The following is a 16,666-nucleotide window of genomic DNA, read 5'->3' as shown; positions in this document are numbered from 1 at the left end:
TCCCTGCTCACTTTCTCTTTATGGTCACAGCTCCTGGTTAAATGCTCAAACAGACACATACAGGAAATAAAGGGTACTCCATAGTGTAGTATTTAACACAAAAAACAAACTTTTATTAATGGTCAAACACTCACATTTAGCCTAGGTTCACACTGCTGCGAATTCAAAATCGCGGTAAAATGCGCGATTTTACCGCGATTTCGCGGCCACGATTTTGCCGCGATTTCGGCCCCAATTTAATGTAAATCGCGGCCCAAAATCGCAAAAAGTAGTACAGGAACTACTTTTTGAAATCGCAGATGCGGCGTCGCACTGATTAGGACAGTGCCATTGCCGACAATTGCCGCCGATTTGAGATGCGATTTGACATGTCAAATCGCATCTCAAATCGTTCCAAATCGTACCCAGTGTGAACCAGGGCTTAAGCAGAGGTAATTCAGCATATACTGACAGCACTGTGTGCAGAAAGACTTCCGGGTTTGACCGCACCCGGAAGAGATGTCACCACGGCTCTCTGTCCTCACACATATCATGACTGTCCACGTCACTTTTTCAAAGGATGAGGAATACAACAGAAAGGATTTTTTTATGAGGAATACAACAGAAAGGCTTTTTATTTAGCCTCTTAAAGCGGGGGTTCACCCTGAAAAAAAAATCTAACATTGCATGGAGCCGACCTATGAGACCGACACTATGCTGTTGTTTTTTATTTTTTTGGCGTACATACCATTTTAGGGCTATTTTCACCCCCGGCATCCCCGCGGGAGTGGGCATCCTAATCACAGGCTGTGATTGACGTGCTTCCGACCGGCGCATACTGCGCGTCACAAGTTGCCAAAAGAAGCCGAACGTCGGTGCGCAAGCGCCGTATAGAGCTGCACCGACGGCAACTCGTGACGCGCAGTATGCGCCGGTCGGAAGCACATCAATCACAGCCTTTGATTAGGAATGCTCACTCCCGCGGGGATGCCGGGGGTGAAAATAGCCCTAAAATGGTATGTACGCCAAAAAAAAAAAAAAAAAAAAAAACAACAGCATAGTGTCGGTCTCATAGGTCGGTTCCATGCAATGTTAGAATTTTTTTTAGGGTGAACCCCCGCTTTAAGGTGAGAGGTTGGGGGAAACGTTTGGCACGTAGCACTGGATGAAAGCTCCTGCACTTTATTGGATATCACTGCAATTAAGAGACAATTGTTTTGCATCTACACTTTTTGGATTTATTTGCACATTGCTGTGGAGTGTGGCTTAGAGATTTTCCAGCACAAGGACTTGCATGTGTTTTTTTGGAACAATTTTTCTCTGCACAATTTTATACAGTTTTTTTTCTAGTGTATGTATTTCGCATACACAGATTTTGAATATATATATTTTTTTTTTTTACACAGGTCATTTCTGCACTGGATTGTTGCACTTTTTAATACATTTTTCACAGTGTTATTTTATATTATTTCACCTTTATGAAGAGTCATTTATGGATATGTTATCATTTGGTGTTTTATTCATATAGTTTAAAATATTTTTATAGTAAGCGCACTCTCACCCCCCTTTTATTGCAATACCTTTCAGTGTGTGAACACTTTTTACGTGGCTGCTACTTTTTTAGTATATTTTATCCCTTGTTGGTTTGCGCATTAGTTCCCTCATTTTTTAGACATTACAGTTACATTACAATTTGGTACAAGAGGAATCAGAGGGCCCTTCTCATTAGAGCTTACATTCTAAAAAGGAGGGTCAATTGATACAAAAGGTAATATCTATGAGGGATGAGCTGATGGAGAAAGTAAAATAGCGTATTAGTTAGAAGCAGGATAGGCTTCTTTAAAAAAAAGGGGGGGGTTTTCAGAGATCGTTTAAAGATGGATAGATTAGGGGACAGTCGGACAGATTGTGGTAGGGAGTTCCAAAGGATGGGAAAAGCTCTGGAGAAATCCTGGAGGCAAGCAAGGGAGCAAGAGAGCAGGAGGTCTTGGAAGGACCGAAGAGAGTGGCTTGGTTGGTATTTTGAAACTAGGTTAGTGATGTAGCTGGGGCAGAGTTATGAAACTAAAAGCTGATTGGTTACTATGCACTGCTGCACCAGATTCTGTGTGTATCAGTTTTAGTAAATCTCTCCCATAGTGTGCACCTTATAAAAGGCTGCTACTGTCTTTCTTCATGAACAACATAGGTTACCAAAAGTGGGAAGCAACAGCCAGGACTAGTGCATCTGGAAAGTGTGCACTGTTGATTCAATGAAGGAGCAATTGACAGAGCCCATCTAAACAGTTCAGACAGACAAATCTGCCCTGTTAGATATTGTATTCTGACAGCCAGCTCTTAATAACTACACAGTGGGGTGGGGGGGGGGGGGTTATTTACGAAAGGCAAATCCACTTTGCACTACAAGTGCACTTGAAATTGCACTGAAAGTGTACTTGGAAGTGCAGTCGCTGTAAATCTGAGGGGTAGATCTGAAATGAGGGGAAGCTCTGCTGATTTTATCATCCAATCATGTGCAAGCTAAAATGCTGTTTTTTTATTGTCCTTGCATGTCCCCCTTGGATCTACAGCGACTGCACTTCCAAGTGCACTTGTAGTGCAAAGTGGATTTGCCTTTCATAAATAACTCCCCCACTGTCTGCATTTGATTGGATGCAGGCACTGTTTTTAACAAAATTCCATTTAAACAATCGACTTTTGTCAAACTGGCAAGGGCCGCCAAGGACTCTAATTTGCTGAATTGACTGAAATTCAAGCCCTGTATGGCTGCCGTAACTTATAGTCAACTTTGCATGAGAAAAAAAAAAGATCAGCCCTGTCCCACTTCTATTGCGTACAATCCTTACTGACCTAAATAAATCAAAGATTTACTAGAGGTAGTTATTTTATTGTGACAAATTACCGATCCCTGCTTCCTTGCCATATTAATATAAATGAATGCTTCTGAGAGCTGTCAGACGCACTTCATCTACTGTCAAACGGGTGTATGTAATTCTATTACGTCTTTTAAACAGTTATGTATAAGCTGCTAAGCACTAGATGGCGTGTGATGGTATGTGTGCGTGTGTGTATGTGTGTGTGCTTGTGTGGGTGTTTGTGTGCCTGACAGTATGTGAAGTTTGGAGCAGAGTTCTGTAATGGCTGCTAACTGTAAGAGTGCAGGAGCAGTATGTGTTTGGATATCAAGCTGTGACTGTACATCTGGTATGTGCTGAAGAGGAATACATATTGAACTGCAAAATAGCCATGACCTGCTGTGATGTGTTCCTGTGATTCACCCGGTGGGAACAAGCGTTTAAACATGCAGAGCAAGATATAACTGGGCCAAAGAGCTGAAGAAAGTTTTTGTTTATCGAGGGAGCACAAGTTAATGTGTCATCTAGCTTAAAAAACATCTGTATACAGGAAAATCTAAGTTCTTGAAGCAGGCAATTTAGCTGGACCAGTCACCATCACTAACTGTGAGTACAATCTACAGTAATGCGAAAAGGGGGAAGACGTAGAAAGAAATATGTTCTCTTTCCTTAAGAAAACTGTATTGCTTTACACTTCGTGTGTGTGCGTTTCTGTGATTGGGGTACTTATCTCTAGGAATATGTGTGTCAGCAATTTTCTAACCCTTAATAAAAAAAACAAAGACACTGTACTCTAAATACAACACCTAATTGGCAAAGGGATAAACAGAAGGATTAAGTACTGTAATGGTCGAAAAGTATTATAATGTTAAAATAATCATGGATCTTACATAACATTTGTCTAAATGTTTGAAAGTATTGACTAACAACATCCTACAAAACAAAATTACTAAACTTTGCCCTATCAGAAGCCCATGGCCTTTATAATATTTGGATAAATCTATGATACACTGTAGATAGTTGTGGAACACTTCTCTAATGGGCACAAAGTGTAACAGCCAAAAACGTTAAGGCTTAATGTACACAATTTGCAAACTCTCCTGAACGAATCAACCTGAAAAATAGTAACTGATGTTTAATAACGTTCGTCTTGCTGCATTTATATGTGGCGTTTAGCCGCACTTGCGTTTAGAATCGTTTTTTTTTAAATATTCAAAAGTTTTAAACGCCTGTAAACGAAACGCAGCTAAACATGAGTTACTGCATTTACAAGCTGTTACAGGCGTTTGGCATTTCAAATGCCTCTGAACATCCGTCCTGAACGCATTTTTTTTTCTTTCCAAAAAATGCGTCGAAACTTAACTACCTAGAAACTACTATAAATGACCCTGTGTACATGTACTGATAAGATAGCATAGAGGAGAGATCAGAGGCAGCTGAAAAAAATGCCCAACTGCTCCTAAACGTCCGTTTACCAGCAGCAGCGTACATGAAGCCTAACCATCCAAAACCTCTTAGAAAAAGATCACTTTAATGTATATCATTGTTGATGAAATTATGTTAGCTTGGTAGCAATATGCCACAATTTATAAACAAAAAGGCTTAAATAGAAAACTTTTTTTGTTCTTGTGTACAGTATAAAAGGAAGAGTAACTCCTGTTTGGAAAGCCTGTATGTAAATCATATACACTATTTATTTATTTTCATAATTGTAATCTTTACTTAAAGTTTTGCTACAAAGTAATAAGAAGCATAGGCAACATACAGCAGTCCAGGGAATCAAATGTACATATATGTAAGCAGAACAAGGCAGAATACTATTTAGTTACAGGTTTACATTGTAAAGAGCTCTGAAGTATATACAATATATAAAGGAAGGCCTGTAGATGTGGTGTATCTGGATTTTGTAAAAGCATTTGATACAGTTCCCCATAAACATTTACTGTACAAAGTAAGGTCTGTTGGCATGGCCAATAGGGTGAGTACATGGATTGAAAACTGGCTACAGTGACGAGTTCAGAGGGTAGTAATAAATGGGGAATACTCGGAATGGTCAGGGGGGGGGGGGGGAAGTGGGGTCCCCCAGGATTCTGTGCTGGGACCAATCCTTTTTAATCTACTCATAAACGACATGGAGGATGGGGTAAACAGTTCAATCTCTGTATTTGCGGACGATACGAAGCTAAGCAGGGCAATAACTTCTCCGCAGGATGTGGAAACCTTGCAAGAAGATCCGAACAAATTAATGGGGTGTGCAACTACATGATAAATGAGGTTTAATGTAGAAAAATGTAAAATAATGCATTTGGGTGGCAAAAATATGAATGCAATCTACTCACTAGGGAGAGAACGTCTGGGGGAATCTAGGATGGAAAAGGACCTGGGGTCCTAGTAGATGATAGGCAATGGCATAGTCTCTACAAGACTCTGGTCCGGCAGCACCTGGAGCATGCTGTCCAGTTCTGGGCACCAGTCCTCAGGAAGGGTGTGCTGGTACTGGAGAGAGTCCAGAGAAGGGCAACAAAACTAATAAAGGGACTGGAGGATATTAATTATGAGGAAAGGTTACGAGCACTGAACTTATTCTCTCTGGAGAAGAGACGCTTGAGAGGGGATATAATTTCAATGTACAAATACCGTACTGGTGACCCCACAAAAGGGGTAAAGCTTATCCGCCAAAGGGAATTAAATAAGAAACGTGGCCATTCACTAAAATTAGAAGAGAAGTGGTTTAACCTTAACCTCCCTGGCGGTATGATTATGTCAGATTTTAGGTGCTGAAAGCGGTACCATTATTTTGCATGGAAATTTGGTGTTTTATATTGTTGGCCTGTAATTCCTAGGAATAACTCACTTAAATCTAGTAGACATCTCGGGTATGAAAAAGTTTGAAAAACAAAATGATAAATTATAATATAATAAATAACTATAAATAATTATAACAAATAATAATGTAATTATAATAAAATTATTCAATAATGTAATCAAATCAAAAACACTGAACTTTGCTCAGTTGCAGAATTGTTGCTGTCATTATTTTTATTGTTTGATGACGAATTTCCCCACAAATCACTATCGCTCAATTCTGCAAGTGATTCTAATTTATTATCGCTGTTTTCTAGCTGGTCTAAAACCACTATTGATGTAAAGGAACACTTTTTGGTTGCTATGGACAATCTCCAGTTTCCAGGCAGAAAGAACAGTTTTTATTATAAAAAAGTGCATGCAGGACACTGGGCAGACCACTAGGGACAAAGGGGATGTGTAATTATTTCATACAGTACTGTAATCTAGAAGATTACAGTATACTGTATGTATTGTGTGTATTTACTTTTTTGAATTTGGCGCCGATCTCCGCCCCCGTGCGTCACAACGTCACAGGGAACAGAGCTCGGCGGCACACATGCATTGTGAATCGAGCGAGGAGGACACAGCTCAATCACACAGCAAGGAGGCATCGCAGGATCCATGGACAAGGTAAGTAACCTCTCCCTGTGGACACTGCGAGCGTTCCCGAGTCTGGCTCGGGGTTACTGCTTTTGGTGCTGAAATTCCACCCCGAGCCAGGCTCGGGAATGCCGCTCAGGGGGTTAAACTGCGTAGAGGGTTCTTTACTGTAAGAACTGTTAGGATGTGGAATTCCCTTCCACAGGCGGTGATTTCAGTGGGGAGCATCAATAATTTAAAAAAACTATTAGATAGGCACCTGAAAGACCACAATATACAGGGATATACAATGTAATACTGACATACAGTATAATCACACACATAGGTTGGACTTGATGGACGTGTGTCTTTTTTCAACCTCGCCTACTATGTAACTATATGTAATAATGAACAATTGAAAGACCATACTCTATGTCCATTAATTTTATTTACAGTATACAAAAGCTTATAGCTATTGTATTGCTAAAATTCTGCCAAAAGTTTGCCTGTCATTCAATACTGCTATACAGTGTACTGTATATGTATGTAATTCTTGCATACTTGTCAAGTGCATTTTATACTAATACGCTAATTAAAGTGGTATTAAAGGGGTTGTAAAATCAGAAGTTTTTTTATTTTAATGCATTCTATGCATTAAGCTTAAAAAAAACCTTCTGTGTGCAGCAGCTGCCCAGCCCCCCCTAATAATTACCTGAGCCCCATCTCTCTGTCCAGCCATGTCCATGAGTTCCTCGGACGTCTGGGACTCTCCTCCTAATTGGCTGAGACACAGCAATGGTGCTATTGGCTCCTGCTACTGTCAATCAAAGTCAGTTGGCCAATCAGGAGAGAGGGGGTGGGGCTGAATCGGGCTCTGTGTCTGGATGGACACAGGGAGCTGAGGCTTTGCTCGGGAGCCCCCATAGCAAGCTGCTTGCTGTGGAGGCACTCAACAGGAGGGAGGGGCCAGGGCAGTGAAAAGAGACCCTAGAAGAGGAGAATCTGGGCTGCTCTGTGCAAAACTATTACACAGGTAAGTATAAAATGTTTATTATTTTTTGAGAAAAACACTTCACTTTAAACCCAAAAACAAAAATGCAGTTAAAAAAAAAAAAAAAACCTTGTAAGGCAATTGCATAAAATATCAAATACATGATCAAATACTTACCTTAGAACGAAGCCCTCCAGCGCCGCACTGTCACCGCTGAGAGGGCCGACATCTTCCTCCAGTCTATCTTCCGGGTTTGTGGCCTCCGGCAATGTGTGATTGGCCAAAGCTGCGATGACAGTATGGTGACAGCACTGTATGCCAGACCTTTGGAGCGCATGTGGCGGTGACGTTACCAGCTCCATCTCCAAAATGGTGCACATTTAGGAGATATTGTTTTACCTACAGGTAAGCCTTATTATAGGTTTACCTGTAGGTAAAAATCACAAAGCGGGATTCACGACCGCTTTAAATGTGGTAGCACCATTCATTTTTTTTTCCATCTGGTGACTCAGCCAGTAAGTCTGTAATTTTTCAACAGACCAAGCTGTCCAGCAAAAGTGGAAGTTATAGGCCTAGTACACACAAGAGGATTTATCCGCGGATACGGTCCAGCGGACCGTTTCCGCGGATAAATCCTCTCGAGGATTTCAGCGGATTTGGATCCGATGGAGTGTACTCACCATAGGAAATCTGCGCCGAAATCCCATCGCGATGACGTGTCGCGCCGTCGCCGCGATGATGACGCGGCGACGAGCGCGACGCTGTCATATAAGGAATTCCACGCATGCGTCGAATCATTACGACGCATGCGGGGGATCCCTTCGGACGGATTGATCCGGTGAGTCTGTACAGACCAGCGGATCAATCCGTTGGGATGGATTCAAGCGGATAGATTTGAAAGCATGTCTTCAAAATTTTATCCGCTTGAAATCCATCCCAGGGGATAAAAATCCGCGGAAACAGATCCGCTGGATTGTACACACCATAGAATCTATCCGCTGAAACTGATCCGCTGAGATTTTTCAGCGGATGGATTCTATCGTGTGTACGGGGCCATAGAGTTGAGAGAAACCATTTAACACAGACAGGGGTGCTTACAGTGGTAAAAGGTAAACAAAATGTGGCTGTAATTACTCAAAAAGTGTTAGCTGGTGTTTGACTTTAATTTAATGGTCAGGTAAATCCAAATCCGGTACTGCAACACTTCCCTCATCCCTGATTGAAAATGCTACTTTCCAAAAGTGGATCCATTGCTCTTCTTTCCATAGTGGAGACACCCTAGGCTGTGTTATTGGCTGGATCTCCAGGTGAAAATGTAGGTGAAAAAAACCCTGAATACAGCCACTACCTTTAAGAATTGGTAAACTGCAATATATTATATATTTTTTCTAGGGTTAAATACAGCTTTAACATTGCAATCTGCTGCAAATGTGACCAATATATATATATATATATAAAAAAAGAATGTTATGACTGTATACTGTACTAATGAGATAAGAACTAATTACAGACAAAGAATTTTCAAGAATGTTCCTGCATGTTGGTGACTGTAAGGAATAGGATAATAAAAGGGGCATTTCTAAGATGATTCTGGGAGTGCTTACACTGGATCTGTGCTTGGTGTTCATTTTCATGAAATTGTGTTCTGGAATGCAGAAAAATAAGTCATTGTTAGCCACAGCCTTAACACTAATTGCGTATCATTATAACTGTATTTTACATACTGACTCGAAGAAACAGAATCATTTACTAGTCAAATAGAGACATTTTCTTTAAAGCAAACCCGTTGAGTGTTTAGAAGGTAGTAAGATGTCCCTGTAGAAGGCAGTGTTACATGACTGCACATTTCTTCATTACATTTGCAGAATTCCATTTTCAGTTCTGAGGTGGCCAGAAATCCTGAGGTGTCCTATAAAGTAAACTTTAACTGAACCTTTGATGACTGCTGGTTGCCATATTGCTCTGCCCTTTTCACACTATCTGTTCTTTGCTAATGGTCAGCAACAGAAAGGCACACAGGTATACAGATGACAAGCAAACTCTGGGCACAATTAATAGAAATGTTCCAGGGTTTTAGGCTACTGGTGCTCTCTACGAAAGACACAACAGGATTGTTTTAGCAGATCAGTCCTTCATTTTCTGGCTACAGCTCCACCCATTCTTTATTCCAAATTATGGGCATTCCTGTTGGGGAGGGAAGGGGGGTACAGCCAGCACTGAACTCTGTCCCCTCTCTAAGATGACTGCTCCTTTTTTATTATGAATCATCGATGGCAGTGCTGATTGTTCATTCATAGCATTAAAAGATCACTTAGATTTGCAGCTCTGTGTATTTATAAATGTGGCTACTTGTACACATAGGGGTTTATTTACTAAAGGCAAATCCACTTTGCAAGTGCACTTGTAAGTGCAGTCACTTTAGATCTGAAAGATCTAAAATGAGGGGAAGCTCTGCTGATTTTATCATCTAATCATGAACAAGCAAAAATGCTGTTTTTTTTTTTTTTCCTTGCATGTCCCCCCTCGGATCTACAATGACTGCACTTCCAAGTGTACATCCCATGCACATAAAGACAGCTTCCCACAGGTATACGTATTGATACGTCTCATGTAATTAAGACCTTAGATGTGGTGGCTGCATTAATTTTCTTTGTTTAAGTTTATTTTTTCCTTTACTTTCACCTGGCGATCCAGCCAGTAAGTCTGTTGTTTTTCAACTTTTTTTTAATGCAGAAACTTCCTTTTAACTGTTACCCAAAACAGTAACATTCAAGTCATGCACTGAATGATAACTGTCACATTTGCTTGTGCTCCTAACCGACCTGTCAAGACATCAAATGGCTGGTGTCATAACTGATCACATGTGCAGCACCATGGCAACTGCAGATAAAACAGTGGTTAACATGGCAGCTTCCTTGCCTGTAAAGAATAGGAGGGTTTAGTTCTGCTTTAACATACCAAGCTGTCTTACCAAAGTGGCAGTTAGAGGGCTGGAGCAAACCATTTAACAGGTACTGGGGTGCTTAAATGTTACCATCCCAATAGGAGAAAAAAATGCTTGCTGTAACTACTTAAAAAGTGTTACCTGCAATTCAGCTTTATTTTGTTAGCCAAGTTTATAGAAATCTGCTAGTGCACCTAACTCTACCCTCTCCAAAGGCTGACAATGCTGCGGTCCTTTGCTGTCTCCATTACTTCTCCATCCTGAGTGGAGCCCCCACCCAAGACTGTAAAGCCCTGTACACAAGGGCCAGAATCTTGTCAGGAAAAAAACGTTGTATTATCTGACGAGATTCTTGGCAAGAATCTCTTACCGCCGAAGTGTACAGACACTCCATTTAAAAGAACCGCGGTTCTTTTGAATGGCAAGAACGCAGTGACGTCATCGCGTACGACGAGCATGGGATCGCCACATTTGATGTCGTCGCCGCACTCTTGCTGCACCCTACCTATGCCTAGGAAGCTACCGCTCATGCATCAAAGTCATTTTGAGCATGCGCAGGTTTCCACGGCGACAGGTAAGTATACACACTCTCGGGTTTCTCTGCGAAAACACTGCCGAGAATCACAACGAGAAAATAGAGAGCAGGTTCTCTATTTTTCTCGTCTAGATTTTAGGCAGTTTTCTTGACGAGAAACCTAAAAGCTCTGTCAGCAGTTTTCTTGCTGGTTCTTGCCGAGTAAACCGGTCGTGTGTACAAGGCTTAAGTGTGTTACTGGCCAGATCACCAAGTAAAAATAAAGACAAATAGCTAATACAGCCACCATATTTGCAATGGTGAGAGTTTTGAGGATCTTGTATGGCAAACCTTAGTATAGCACTCAATGATGTACTGGTCATCCAAAAAAGAAAACAATTGTAACTTAACTTGCTCAGTGACTCATTGACTTTCTCCTGCCCTAAGTCCATGGTGAAGAACTTAACTGGACATGCGTTCTAATCGCTTCTCCAGCCCCTCTGTTCCTGGACACCTCTTCTATGACCGTGTAAGGACTAGGCTCCCTCCCAGCTCCCCGGGGGCCCCTCCTCTGAGGAACACACCCCCCCCCAGATTGGGATGGGCCTCCTGCTTCGATCTAGCACTCCATTCTACACATCTCCTGGCCAACAACTCTCTTCCAGTGGGCTGGACCTGAGCTTATCAAGGAGGCATTCCCCCTGCCAATTCCAGTTGGGGATTGGTTAGGGCTCCTCACATGTGCTCCCTGACACTCCCGCTCCCAGCCCTGCCCCTTTTCCAGTACATTCTCCCTGGAAGCAGGGGAGGGGCCCAAGAACTGAAGCACAGGTGGTCACACCCACTGCTACACTAACCAATCCCTGCCCCCCAGATCAAATAAAGCAAGCCTATACTGAAGCAGAGGCCTGCCTAAATTTACCTGCCTGGCAACTATCACGCAAATATTCTACTTCTAGCACCTACATATGGTAGAGGGTGCTACAAAAGTCTTCATCAGGGAATAAGGAAGTGGAAGCAATCCTACATACATCAAGAAAACAAAAGAACATGCATACCATAATTATATTTTTATTACATTTTACCAGATTGTACATGATTTGTCTAATTCCATATGACATTCAAAGCAAGTATAAAACACTTACAAAGATATGAACGTCACTGGATGTCCAGACTGACAAGTAATGGTTCAGTGGTGCAGACCACATGGGTCTCAGCCAAACCCAGACCTCAAGCCCCCACAGAAGATCAATATCAAGCTGTCAAGCTGAAGGCAACAGAGCCGGCTTGCTCACATTCACTGAATTGAATCAAAGCATATGGACACTCTTTAGCTGATCCTACGCATGCTCAGAATCATTGAACTTAGTTTTTCTCAGCTCGTCGTAGTGTTGTACGTCACCGAATTCTTGACGTTCGGAATTTCCGACAACATTTGTGTGACCGTGTTTATGCAAGACAAGTTTGAGCCAACAACCCGTCGGGAAAAAAAATCCACGGTTTTGTTTTTGGAATTTCCAACCGTGTGTACGTGCCATTAGAGGCCACAAAACACTGCAAACATAGAGGCCGGGCTCTCCTTCCTATACAGGTGGATATATTCTCACCACCATGACAGCTCCTGTGCTGTCCCCAGGGATGGATATTATACAAGTCACATATATCGGTCTCACCTCGATGAACCAGGCCAGGCTGAATACGACAAGGGCAATGAAGAGGGTACACAGGGCAGGGCAGGCCGCCATCTTCCCAATCCATTCTCTTCTGCTGCCAGATCCCAACTGAGAGCCTTAAATGCCTTAAACCCATCCAAAACACGCCCCCTTTGGCTGTGGCTCTAGCTCCAGGCACGGAGGACACACCCACCCCGAGTCACTGCAGTCAGGGTGCAGTGCTCTGTGTCCTGAGCCCACCCTTTTTTTAAGCCAATTGGAGCCTCAGGCTCTAAAAACAAACAAACATTGAAATCCATGTTTTCCGGGGCCCTGGATGTCGTTTAGGGGCCAGGCGCATGGATTATGGAAGGGCCGTCACTGCTGCAACTTCTATTTGCACTGGGGAAAAACGTCTGTGTGAATGTAGATGGATCCACACATAGCGATCAAAATCCACTTCCCTGTGTTTTTCATATTGATGTAATGGATAGTCCACTATAGACTGATTATTTATATTAAAAGACATAAATTGGAAAATAAATTGATAATTTATTGAAGCATGTGTGGCCACCAATAGACTCAGTTTGGATTTGATAAAACTGAGTTGCTCGACTAGGGTGGAAAATTATCAATTGTTTTGCATTGATCGGCAGCATTGACATACCATGTCTCATGAAGACAATCATGAGATTTCATGGTGAATACAGAGATGTACTTGATCATTTACAATTGTATAGCTGTCCATAGATGTTCAGTTTTCTTTGTTCTGACAGTGGGCTGAATAAAAATAAATTAAAAAAAACTGATTCATCCAGCCATACAATGAGGTACAGTCAGGGATGGACTGACCATTCGAGCACTCGGGCACTGCCCGAGGGCCCCATGCCACTAGGGGGCCCCATCAAGGTTGCCAGCCTCAGTAAAAGCAGGGACAGTATGTAAAAATCTGTGTTTTTTGAAAAAATACCAAAATTATAGCTCTCCATTACCTTTTCAGTGCGTGTATCTGTATTCTGTGTGTATGTATACTGTATGTGTATACTGTGTGTATATTGTGTGTCTGTGTCTGTATACTGTGTATGTATACTGTATGTGTGTGTATACTGTGTGGCCCCATAATCTATTGCCTGGCCCCATAATCTCCTATTGCCCGGGGGCCCTATGAGTTGTCAGTCCGCCCCTGGGTACAGTAGATGGAGGAATCCCCCCCCCCCCCCTGGGACATTGTATTCTGACAACAGGGACTCCACTGTCAGAATACACTGATCAACGGCTGTGGCTGGTGACTTGTTGCTAGGATGTTGCTAAGGTCAGTTTCACACAGGCTTCAGCTTGTATAGGAGCAATGTGAACAGCAAGCCTTGACAAAGCATTTGCAGAGCTTTCAGCAAGCTTAGTTGAGGCCCTTAAAGTAACATTTTGTAAAAAGTTGAACACAGATTCTAAGCTCTGGTTCACATCAGTGCGGCTTTGAAATCTCGCTACTTCAGCGAGATTTCAAATCCGCAGATCAGTGTGTTTTCACCTCCAATTTCATTGCGGCTTGTGACTCCATTTAATAGAAGTCTCTGCAAGTCACAATGAAATCGGAAAAAGTAGTGCAGACACCTTTTTTTTTTTAAACTATTGGATTCATTTTATGTATTCTGCAAAAAAACTGTTTGATCCTGCTGCTCTCTATCTCCCCCTTCTGTTCATGTCCCCAAACCAGCTAGGTGGCAACACTGCACATGCTCAGTTTTAGTGAGTTTCTATGCTGAGCATTTCCTCCCCATCATAACTGAGCAGCCCATGTGACTATAGAGTCATCCCGTCTGCTCCATTCCCACTAACCAGCTAAACACAATGGGGTGCGGAATATTAGATATTGATTGATGGAGGTTTCTCCTCCCTCTTATTCTAAGACACAGGCTGGAGGGCTGTGACACAAACTGTGACTGGCAGAAATCCACTCTCACTATGTTATTGCAAAAAAAAAATAAGGATTTGATTTCAAATATCTACTTAAAACAGTTTATTGATATTTATAAATTTTTATGCTAGTCAGTCAAAGTCCGTTTTTTTTTTAACATGTGACCAACAGCAGAGGACTAGCGCTTCCTGTTTATGGTTCCCTGCAGACAGGCTGGGAAAGGGGCTGGGCCATGCGACATCTGTATATCACATAGGAAAAAGGTACTTTATTATTGGAAGTGACCAAAAGTGTTTTTTTTTTTCATTGAGTGGAATCACGCTAAGGGTTAACCAAACCCATGGTATATTAGCAGCAGAGTGCACTGTCATGGCGCCGCTCCTGCTGACGTCATTGTGATGAAACATGTTGGGCAGGACTTGCTGACGCCACTTCCGCTTACACACTTCTGGTGTTTGGAACGCAGATGAGTATTACATGCCAGGGACATTGTTGGATGTGATCTTAGCGTGTGTAATGTGAGGATTTGCCTAATTTGAGTGTATCGTAAATGTTTTTTAATGTATTTTAATGTATTTTAAATGGAATTACGCTATGGAGCTTTCTCTGGCTTTTACCACCGTATTACATGCTTGATGGAGCAATACTAAGAGACACCCATTTACTTCAATAAGAAGGCAGGGAGAGACCATTGGTTCTGCACACAAAGTGCTTGTTAATTTGAGCTCTTGTGAGTGTGGAAACATAGGAGGGGAGCACAAAGTGTTTCACACAGCTCATGGAAGAAAGTATTTTGAGTGAGTGTTTAATATCACTTTAACCCCCTTCCTGCCCAGGCCAATTTTCAGCTTTCAACGCTATCCTATTTTGAATGACAATTGCGCGGTCATGCAACACTGTACCCAAACTAAACTTTTTTTTGGAGACAGATAGAGCTTTCTTTTGGTGGTATTTAATCACTACTGGGTTTTTTATTTTTTGCTAAACAAACGGAAAAACCCCAAACATTTTGAAAAAAAACAAACAAACAATTTTTTCTTAGTTTTGGTTATAACATTTTGTAAATAAGTAGTTCTTCTCCTTCACTGATGTGCGCTGAAGAGGTGGCACTGATAGAGGGCACTGATGAAGTTTCACTGATATGTGGCACTGATGAAGTTGCACTGATATGTGGCACTGATGAAGTTGCACTGATATGTGGCACTGATGAAGTTGCACTTATATATGGCACTGATAGATGGCACTGATGAAGTTGCACTGATATGCGGCACTGATAAGCCTCGTACACATAATCCAACTTTATGGCCATAATTGTCTGACGGACGTGTTGTGTCGGATAATCCGACTGTGTGTATGATCCATCAGACAATTATTGGCTGAATTAACAACAATAAAAGTTGGCCATTCATGCTCACCAATTGTTGGGCAGTAAATCTGTTACGTTGTTCTATCCGATAGTGTGTACACAATTAGGTCCAACTAAAATCCAAAGTGAAAACGTGCATGCTCTGAACCAATGCTAAACATCAGACAACAATAGAAGAAGTTGCCCAAAGGGTGTCGGTAAAGAGCTGAAAAAACATGTGATTTGGTGTATGTTGGCTGAAAATGTTCTGCCGTGTGTATGCAGAACAAGTTCACGGCCAACACCCTTCGGACCAAAATCCATGAAAAAGTTGGTTGGAAGTCTGATCGCGTGTACGAGGCTAAAGAAGGCACTGATGCTGTTGCACCGATATGCAGCACTAATAAAGTTGCACTGATATGCGGCACTGATGACGTTGCATTGTTATGCAGCACTGGTGGGTGACACTAATAGGCAGCACTGATAGGTAGTACAGGTGAAGTAGCACTGATAGGCAGCACTGATATGTGGCACTGATAGAGTTGCACTGATATGCAGCACTGATGAGGGGGCACTAATGAAGTTGCACTGAATTGCGGCACTGATGGGTTGCACTTAGGCCCCGTACACACGAGAGGATCCATCCGCTGAAAAATCTCAGCGGATCGGTTTCAGCGGATAGATCCCCTGGTGTGTACGTTCCAGCGGATATTTCCGATTTCCAGCAGATAAAAATTTGTAGACATGCTTACAAATCTATCCGCTGGAATCGGCTCCAGCGGATCGATCCGGTGGTCTGTACAGACTCACCGGATCGATCCGTCCGAACCCGTCCCTCGCATGCGTCGTAATGATTCGACGCATGCGTGGAATTGCTTATATGACAGCGTCGCGCATGTCGCCGCGTCATCATCGCGGCGACGGCGCGACACGTCACCGCGGTGTCAATTCGGCACGGATTTCGATCCGATGGTGTGTACACTCCATCGGATCAAAATCCTCAGAGGATTTATCCGCGGATACGGTCCGGTGGACCGTATCCGCG

General features: G+C 42.3%; 1 protein-coding gene across 6 annotated transcripts in view; it reads left to right on the top strand.

The window, feature by feature from the left end:
* The first annotated feature begins 2,988 nt into the window (after positions 1-2,988).
* Positions 2,989-16,666, top strand: part of MDFIC (MyoD family inhibitor domain containing) — a 198,709-nt gene continuing 185,031 nt past the window's right edge. For 2 of the 6 annotated variants that reach the window (XM_040343782.1, XM_040343785.1), the window contains exon 1: positions 2,992-3,440. The gene's annotated coding sequence lies outside the window, so the exon portion shown is untranslated. Of the gene's footprint in view, positions 3,441-9,745; positions 9,839-16,666 lie in introns of those variants that run through there. The other 4 variants (XM_040343788.1, XR_005747901.1, XM_040343786.1 and 1 more) reach the window with 4 other exon arrangements.

This window comes from Rana temporaria, chromosome 3 (genome assembly GCF_905171775.1).
Source record: "Rana temporaria chromosome 3, aRanTem1.1, whole genome shotgun sequence".
NCBI classification, from domain to species: Eukaryota; Metazoa; Chordata; class Amphibia; order Anura; family Ranidae; genus Rana; species Rana temporaria.
The sequence above is the reverse complement of the archived record's forward strand: the minus strand, read 5'-3'. Positions and strand labels throughout refer to the sequence as shown.